Below are 8,727 nucleotides of genomic sequence, written 5' to 3'. Positions count from 1 at the left end.
TTTAAAGTCCAAAATTCAGGAGGCCTTTACTGGATAGAGAGGTGGATATCAGTGAAATCCTGCTATCTAACTCTCAGTAGAAGCAGTTCATAATCAAATCAGTTAGAAGGAGTCCAAAATCGTTTTAAGCCAAATACTACAACATGGACAGGATAGTAGCTGCTCTAAGCAAGTTGGTTGCTGATCGGGTTATGGTTCATCTAGATTTCTTGATAAAGAGGAGCTGGGAGAATGGAAAACTGCTTTTACCGAGAGTTAGATATGTAACACTCAACATAATTATATGCTGTTTTCTTTTTAGACATCTTTCATATTCCCTCATTTACTAATGAAAGATTTGATCCTTTTATTATATAATTATAATTATCAGATTGGATCCTTTTATTATATAATTAAGGATAATGAAGGCTGAATGCTGATAATATAATATTTATCCATGAATCTATCTACCTAATTATTCGTCTTTCCATACATTTTGCGAATCTCTGTACATATATTTTTTTATAATAAAGGAAAACTTTTAAGTTCTTGCAAAAAGAAAACAACATATAATTAAGCTCCCATCTACTAATGAAAGATGTCTAATCCATCACATAAATGGTCTTTCAATGGCATCACAGTACAGTTAGGGGTGTCAATTGGACTGGATTTGGTCCAATCCAATCAGGTCCAGTATGAGTCCATTACAGTTTACAGATAGGTCCAACCCAATCTGATGAATAATATACTCTTGACCATTTTGGACCAGTCCAATTAAATGTCTGGACCGTCCAATCTGATCAAAATGGCTTTAATTTAGATTGGTTCCAACCTAAGACTGGTCCATTGACACCTGTATTCTCCAAGATTATAGACCCATCATCTCTTTTGTCTCTGATCCTTTAAATTTTCTCTCAGAAACTAGAATATGCAATATATCCACATAGAGGTGTAAAGTGGGCTGTGCCGGGCCGGTTTGACATGGCCCGTGCAAAATGCGGACTGTGCCGTGCTGGCATGCGGGGCATGCCACCCTCCTTAGTGAAAAATTTGGGAGTCGGCTTGGCATGGCCCATGGCCCGGGCCCGTGTTGTGCCACGGGCCGAGCCTTGGGCTAGGTTGGGCTGTGCATCGGGCCAAAGCTATTTATTTAAAAAATTGACAAAATAATTAAAATTTTAATTTTATATGAATTTTTTGTATAAAATCGCTTATATATACAATAATTAAATAAATTAGTATAATAAAATAAAAAATATTTATTTTATTAATATATTATATACTATATATTATTATATAATTATAATTTATATAATATTATATAACTATATATAAAACAAAATAAAAATATATATATGGGCCATGCTGGGCCGGGCTGCAGGCCGCGGGCGGCACGGCTTGCTCAGTTGTGCCATACTGTGCCAGCCCGTGGACCTAAAACCCCAGGCTTAGCACAGCCCACATGTTTATACCGAGCCACAAGCGGCACAACCAAATTTACACCTCTATATATTAAAATCTGAGTAAAATTCCTACCACATGCCAGGCCTACTTTTTTTCAAGCGTCTAATTCCATTACCGGCTAAGATCGGCTTTTCACTTTATAAAAGTCAAATGGACATAAAGTGAAAAAAAAGAACATAACTAATATATTCTATCATCAATTCAGTCAAGCTTTTAGGGAGAATGGACCTTCTTACCAAGACTAGAACTGTCACTGGTGGAAACACTTTCGGGTGACCAGTTGCCTTCCTCGTAATTTTCCTTTTCATTTAATAAAAATTGCTTTTAACTTAAAAAAAAAACTTTGATCCAATTTCACCATTTTTGCTTTGGTCAATTTAGGAAGAACAAAATGCAAAAAATAGAAGGGCACCATCATTGATCTTATCAGAATCAGTGGCTCATTAAGTTTGAATGGGGGAGGAGTTGCAGGACTTTACTACAGATGACATGATGAGACATTGGTCCTTTGTGGCATCTTAATTGCCTTCTAGAGGCATCTTCACTGGACGTTGGGATCCTCATCTCACCATCCAGGTTACATAATTAAATGATTGTTACTTGTGTAATACAGGGGAGCTGTACTAGTAGAGTAGAATGTTTCTTATTGGGTGTATGGGGAAGTTGTAATATTAAATCTTTGGCAGTGTTCCTTTTTATTCTTATACCTCTCTTTTTTCTTACTTGTTTATAATGTTCTTTGATCCTGATGTGGATCAATACAAAGATGTATATAATACATGGTTGTATGTGAAAGTATAACACGTTGATAAAATAAGATCATAAGTCAATATGATAATGTTAATTTTGTTATTCATGGACCTTGCTTTAGGAAATGAATAGTAGCTATATTTATTCCAAAAAATCAAAGGCACAAGAAAACTAGAAATATCCTTTCGTATTTCTGAAGTGTTCAAATTGATTTATGATGTAAGATCAAACATGGCAGCCTAATAATCCAAAATAAGTTATCTTTCTTTGCAGACAACCCCTTTTCAATTTGAAATTATGTGGTTAAGACATCTACTCGTGTGGTTGCATATTCATGAATAATCTTCATGAGCGGTGGTGAATTTTGTGGTTGAGAAACTCTTGTTGCAAGAGTTGATTTGATTTCATGAGTAGCAGCAGGTTCCATGCTGGAGATAATGGTTCTGATGGTCAGAAAACTGAGCAATGTATAGTGTTGTTGAAAGCTTGCTTTATATGATGTTTTGTAAATTCTGATTCAGATGAAGAGGAGGTGGTTAGGTGGTCTATCTTTAGAGTAAAATATGCTTAGATCAGTGAAAGTTAGAAGACTGAATGCCTAATTGCTTCTCTTCACCTAGTTTATAGGCTCAGAAAGCCCAGAATCCCGGCCCATGCTAATAAGGCTTGGTCAAGGCCTATATGAAAAATTCAAAATTCTAGCTCCCTTCTTATCTATTAAATTTTTGTATATTCTTAGACTTTTTCTGGGCCTGCTCACCTTGTGGACTAAAAGGCCAAATAGTTGGATGATTTTTGTGTCAACCCACTTTGTATTTAAGATAAAACTTAATCCAGTGTACCACTTTTTTTTTTTAATTTTTATTGGCAAATATTATCACCTTTTCATATATTTGCTATGTTTCTTGTGTTACAGGAACACTTGGCATTATAGAGCAATGGAGGATGCAAACTTGTAGAAATTGAGAAACCTATGACAAACTCATAGACTATGCATTGATATCTTCAAATCAAAATTTCTCATTTTGGGATGTATTTTAATCTCGCGTCTTTCGCATTTTAATTTTGCGCGGAAAGGCACGAAACGTCGCACAGAAAGACATGCATCTGTCAAACAATCTTTGGGCTGTCCAGATCTTATGTCAAAAGCTCAATGCATATTTTGATTGTTAGAACTACAAGATTTCTCAAAATGACTTGTCAAACGGGCCCTAAGTCATTTTAAAACGACTCTTGGGTGTAAACTAGCCGTAGGTGCATCATTATATCTTCGTAAGGCACATTATGAGCCCAACTCAACTTTTACAATTATTGGGCTTCGATTTCTGTTTTGGGCTGACCCAGCTCTAGAAAGTTAAGATTAGTGAATCTATCTGTCACACCCAATAAAACATGTTGTGTTGGGTTTGTATCGGGCTGGTCTAACCATAAGTTGCGGCCTAGTCTTTACAAAAATACATAAAAGAAAAAAAACAAAAATTCCATCAAACTATGTAAACATAAATAAAAAGTCAATACTATTAATTCAACCCCTGAACCACCATTCTTGAATTTCAGCTTTTTATTTTGTTAGATGATAAAATTCAAGAATGATAGTCGGGATGAAAATAAAAAAATAAATAAATAAAATAATATGAAAAATTTATTCATAGTCAATCCATATAGAGAGTCATTTAGGCCATGTTTGGTTCCATGGGTTTATTGGAAAAATGCCATCACATCAGCCTCACATAGAAATTGCCATTTATTGTACATGAAACCACTGTTTGGTTTCAATATTGACCAAATTAATTAAAAGAAAAGAAAGTAAAAACAAAATGTTGATTTTTCTCCCAGGTTTTGTTTTTAAAGGGTGATATAATGAGAGTTTCTAGGGGTGTTTTCAGAACAAAATATCTTGGGCCTGTGCCCTTTGACGCTTTCTACTCGTTTTAAGTGGTTATGTGACCATTCCCGAATGAAAAATACAAACAGTTCCTAATGGAAAGTCAGTTAAGTAAAGCAGTTGCATAATATAGGGATTTTTGGGGAATATGCAAACTATAGGATAGGTTTTAATAAATACATAAAATCATAAGGGGTATCTAAATAAATGACCCTATTATTAATTCAATCCGTGAACTACCATTCTTGAATTTTAGCATTTTTTTTTTTCTGTTAGAAGCTAAGGCTGTGTTTGGTTTGAAGGAAAAAGTAGGGAAAGGAAGGGAAATGTAAGGAAGCCTTTACAAACCTTGTATAGCTTTTCCTATATTTCTCTACCTTTTCCTTCAAACCAAATATAGCCTAAAATTCTTGGTTGGAAAATCAGAAACATACTTCCAAAGAATGTGGATCAACAAATCTCAAGTGTGTTTTTCTTAAGACATGGAAAAAGGAAAGACTGAAAGAGAGAAGTATAGAATAATAAATGGAGGGCAAGGCCCATCTGCACTAGAGGAATGAACATGTGACCTATCTAAAAGACTTCCATGTTGTGGTTTCTTCAGATTGGCTACAAAATTGCCATGCACATGTAATCGGTTCATCAGTTTGGTTCTATGAGGTAGACCCGACCCATCAGTTCATCAGTTCGGTTCTATCAGGTAGACCCGACCCATTTATAGCCCTAGCCTTGTCACAAAGAGCCTGTTTTTTTGTGATTTGAACTAGCACCTCCTCAATGGAATGAAAAAAACCGAGGATATGAACTCTACCTTTTCATCCAAATAATTAGGCTGTGTGCTTGGTTTAGTAGAAAACAAGAGAAAAACATGAAATTAAAGGAAAGCTGTTAAGGAATTTTGGCTGTGTTTGGTTGCAGTGAAAATTTATTGTATTGATGTAAAATCATGGTAGTGCAAATGATTCGGGTGCAAATTTTGATTTATTTTTGTTTTAAATTTTACCTTACTTTGTTTGGTTGCAGCACAAATGAAGTAAAATAAGACACAAAGCAGGATAAAGTAAAACCCAAAATAAAACTGGATAAAAACATATGGTTAGACTGGAAAAATTGGGAACCAAAAACCGTTTCACCTCAATACCGTTTTTTGTCCAAAAGCCGTTTACTTGGTTAGCGAGCCGCTGACTTGGGCGGTCAAACCATCAACTTGAACAACAGTTTTTGGTCTTTTTTTGTTTTTCTAATTTTTTATTTTTTTATCAGAGCGGGTCATCCGTTCGGACTGAACAGTCAGACCGTTTGACCCTAGAATGGTTCCCTATCCGGTCCAATTTTAAAAACCTTGAACAGGGAGTGGGTGCCTTGCCTTGAGCTTGGCTTGGTGTGCGGCATGGCTTGGCCCAAGGCCCAGCCCATGGACCAACCTAACCATGGCATGGCACGGGCCCGTGCGGGTTTGGGTCGTGGGCCGAGCTGAACTGACACTCCAAATTATCCTAGAGGAGGGAGGCACGGCCTGGGACGTCTCATGGGCCAGCACGACATGATTTGCACTTTGTGCGGGCCACATGTGGGTCATGTTATGTTGACCCACCACGACCCAATTTACACCTCTACTTCAAACCCACCCAATATTGGGGACGGGGTAGGGAAATTTGTGGATTCTCGATCCTTGATGAGGAGTGAGGTGCCTTGCCCCTGAACTCGCTCGGCATCAAGGAGTGGTTTCCTTGCCCTGAACCCGCATGACACTAAGGACAGGGCAGGGATGAGGTAGAGTGTCTTTAACTATGGGTCAGGTAAAGGGATGGGGTGCCCTGCCCTGAACCCACCCCATTGTCATTCCTATATAATTGTTAATTATTAGTGGAATTAATAAAAGTGTTAGCTTTTATAGTTATTTTTATTTATTTAAAATTAATCAAAATTTCATAAAAATAATAAAAAGAATAAAAATGATTAAAATTACTACAAATAATTAATAAAACTAAATTTATTAAAAATTCTTTGTTCATATTTAATTATCAATAATTATTTTTTATAAATCAACAATATATGAAGAATAAAATTATTGAAGTTTTTAGATTTTCCCGTGCATTACACGGATCCCTGTTAGTTTATTTAAATAATTGTAGCAGTGAATACCGATTATTTTATCGGGATGGTTCTGGTCTATGATTTTGAATTTGTCTCGCCTAATAACTGTGACGGATTGGATCAGTCTTGAACCAGACCCCACCCGCTGAGATCCTATTGATTCACTACAAAAATTGGGGGGTTGTTAATGTTATATCTAATAGATGGAAAGATAAGATTAAAGATTTGTATTACAAATAGGATTAAAGATTTGTATTACAAATCTTGAAATTATTATCCTAAAAATCTCTAAGTGAAAATTGTTTGAAATTTTGATATAAATAGAAGAGTTTGTTTTCGTAAAAATCTCTACCCACCTAAAACCATGGAGGACGTTAGTAGCAGCAGTCCAACTTCGGTGAAGAGTCCGAGGAAGACCAGCGACTCCATATGGGACGTTGATTTCTCCGACATTCCGCCTGGCTTCAGATTCACTCCAAGCGACGAAGAACTCGTCGTTTCTTACTTGCAGAAAAAGCTTTTAAAAGATCGGTTGCCTAAAAACAAGATTGAAGTGGTTTCTCTTTACGATTACAGTCCACAAGCACTAACAGGTTTGCTTCTTCTCGACATGGGTGATGGTGGATGTAATCTTTTTTTCTTTCTTGATTTCTTCTTTCTTTCTGCTTTGTATTTAATGTATCCATTGATATACAGAGAAACATGAAACCTACGTGAGGCAGAAGGAATGGTATTTCTTTACCCATAGAGATCGGAAGTACCCGAATGGATCTCGGCCGAACCGGTCTGCCGGAGATGGGTATTGGAAGGCCACCGGAGCTGATAAATCGATTTACAGCGACGGTGTGCATGTCGGATATAAGAAAGCATTGGTATTCTACAAGGGGAAGCCTCCGAAGGGTGAGAAGACAAACTGGATTATGCACGAGTATAGGGTCGCTGAATACATTGATCCTCGTCCTAAGGAAAAACGCCATGACATGAGAGTATGGTTTTAATCAGTTGTTCATTCCAGCTTGCTTTGAGGAAGTTTTTCAGCCTTATTCTTATCTTTTCCTCATCTAGGCTTAATATCTGATCCGACTCTCTTGTTCTTTTCTTGCACCGGCTCTCTTGCATTCTTCCTTAATTTTATTTTGTCCATTTAGATACCTGAGCAAGTTTTCTAACTTTTTTTTGTCTTTCTTATCGAGTTTCATCTTTAATTTTGAGCATACTCTTTCTCGTTTTAAATACTGAATTAATCTTTCTTTTTCTTTCAAACCCTAATCTTTTTCTTTTCGTTTTTGATGCAGTTGGACGACTTTGTTCTCTGCAAGATTTATAAGAAGCCAGAGAAATCGGGAACGACTCGGGTGGCGGGAGATCGAGAGAAGGCCAAGGTTGATGGTGAAGCCAGGGAAATCGGCAATAACCACTGTAATCTTGATATCCCATACACACAATCATCATTTTATGATGAATATATTAACATGCATAAGGAAGATCCTGAGCAAAACTTTTACACTAACGAAGGTATACCAGATCAACCTCTGCAGCATAGCAATTTAGAGTACTGGCAGAACTTTCCTAACAACGACCAGAGGTTTACAAATATGGGGTTACTTCATGGATCTGCTGAATTGGATTCAGACTACTGGAACTCCAACTCGAATCTGCACACTACTAATAATGGTGCAAATAACCCTTGCAAATCAGTGCACGGAAGCTGTAACGATCTCTTTCGGCAGTTAAGTGATTTCTTGCTTGATACGTTGTCTCCGTGTACTGCTGAAGCTTCAGTTGTACCACCAGAGCAGGGAGACGATTCAAGAGTTGTTCCACCAGTGCCACCACTCAAACGGAGGCGCATTGATGCTTCTCCGTCACCATTGAATTACAACTTTGTTGATGTTCCCCCGTTGCCACTGCAACAATTCAATCACAACCTTGTGGGTGATCCTCTGGTGCGACCACTGAATGAAAACCATATGGGTGTTCCTCCATTATTGCCACCGGTACTCCAGCCAAGCCAGGTTGATGCTCCTCCATTGCCACCACCCAACCAAAACAATGGTGGTGTTCCTCTAGAGCCACAACAGCAAAACGATGGCTGGCGAAGATGATGTTTCTGTGTGTAGATTTGTTGTGTGTATATATAGTGATCAGTATTTACATCTGAGAAGTTGATATCTAGAAAGATGATGTCTTAATTTGGGAACTAAAAATCATTCAGGTTTAACAATGAACTTTGGACCTTTGGTGGAAGTATTTTCAGTCTTAGAACTGCTATATCTTTTCTTTGGATATTTATTTTATTAAAAGATCTTAATGTTGGCAGTTTGCACAATTCAAGTATGCGTGTATATCTCATGGTCACAATATTCCCACATGGTGCAAGTCGGATCTAGCGGTTCTAGCTGGATCTTATCCAAAGCCCACGATGTAAGGACCCAAAACTTATCCAAAGCCCTCGATGCAAGTCGGGTCCAACTCTTTTAAAGGGCATCCATATTTTGACCCATTTTTCTAATTCGGGTGGAAATAGTGTCTAATTCTAATGTGAATGCCGT

Source organism: Nelumbo nucifera, chromosome 8 (genome assembly GCF_055504915.1).
Source record: "Nelumbo nucifera cultivar China Antique chromosome 8, China Antique-T2T, whole genome shotgun sequence".
Classification (NCBI taxonomy): domain Eukaryota; kingdom Viridiplantae; phylum Streptophyta; class Magnoliopsida; order Proteales; family Nelumbonaceae; genus Nelumbo; species Nelumbo nucifera.
This window is presented reverse-complemented; position numbering follows the sequence as displayed.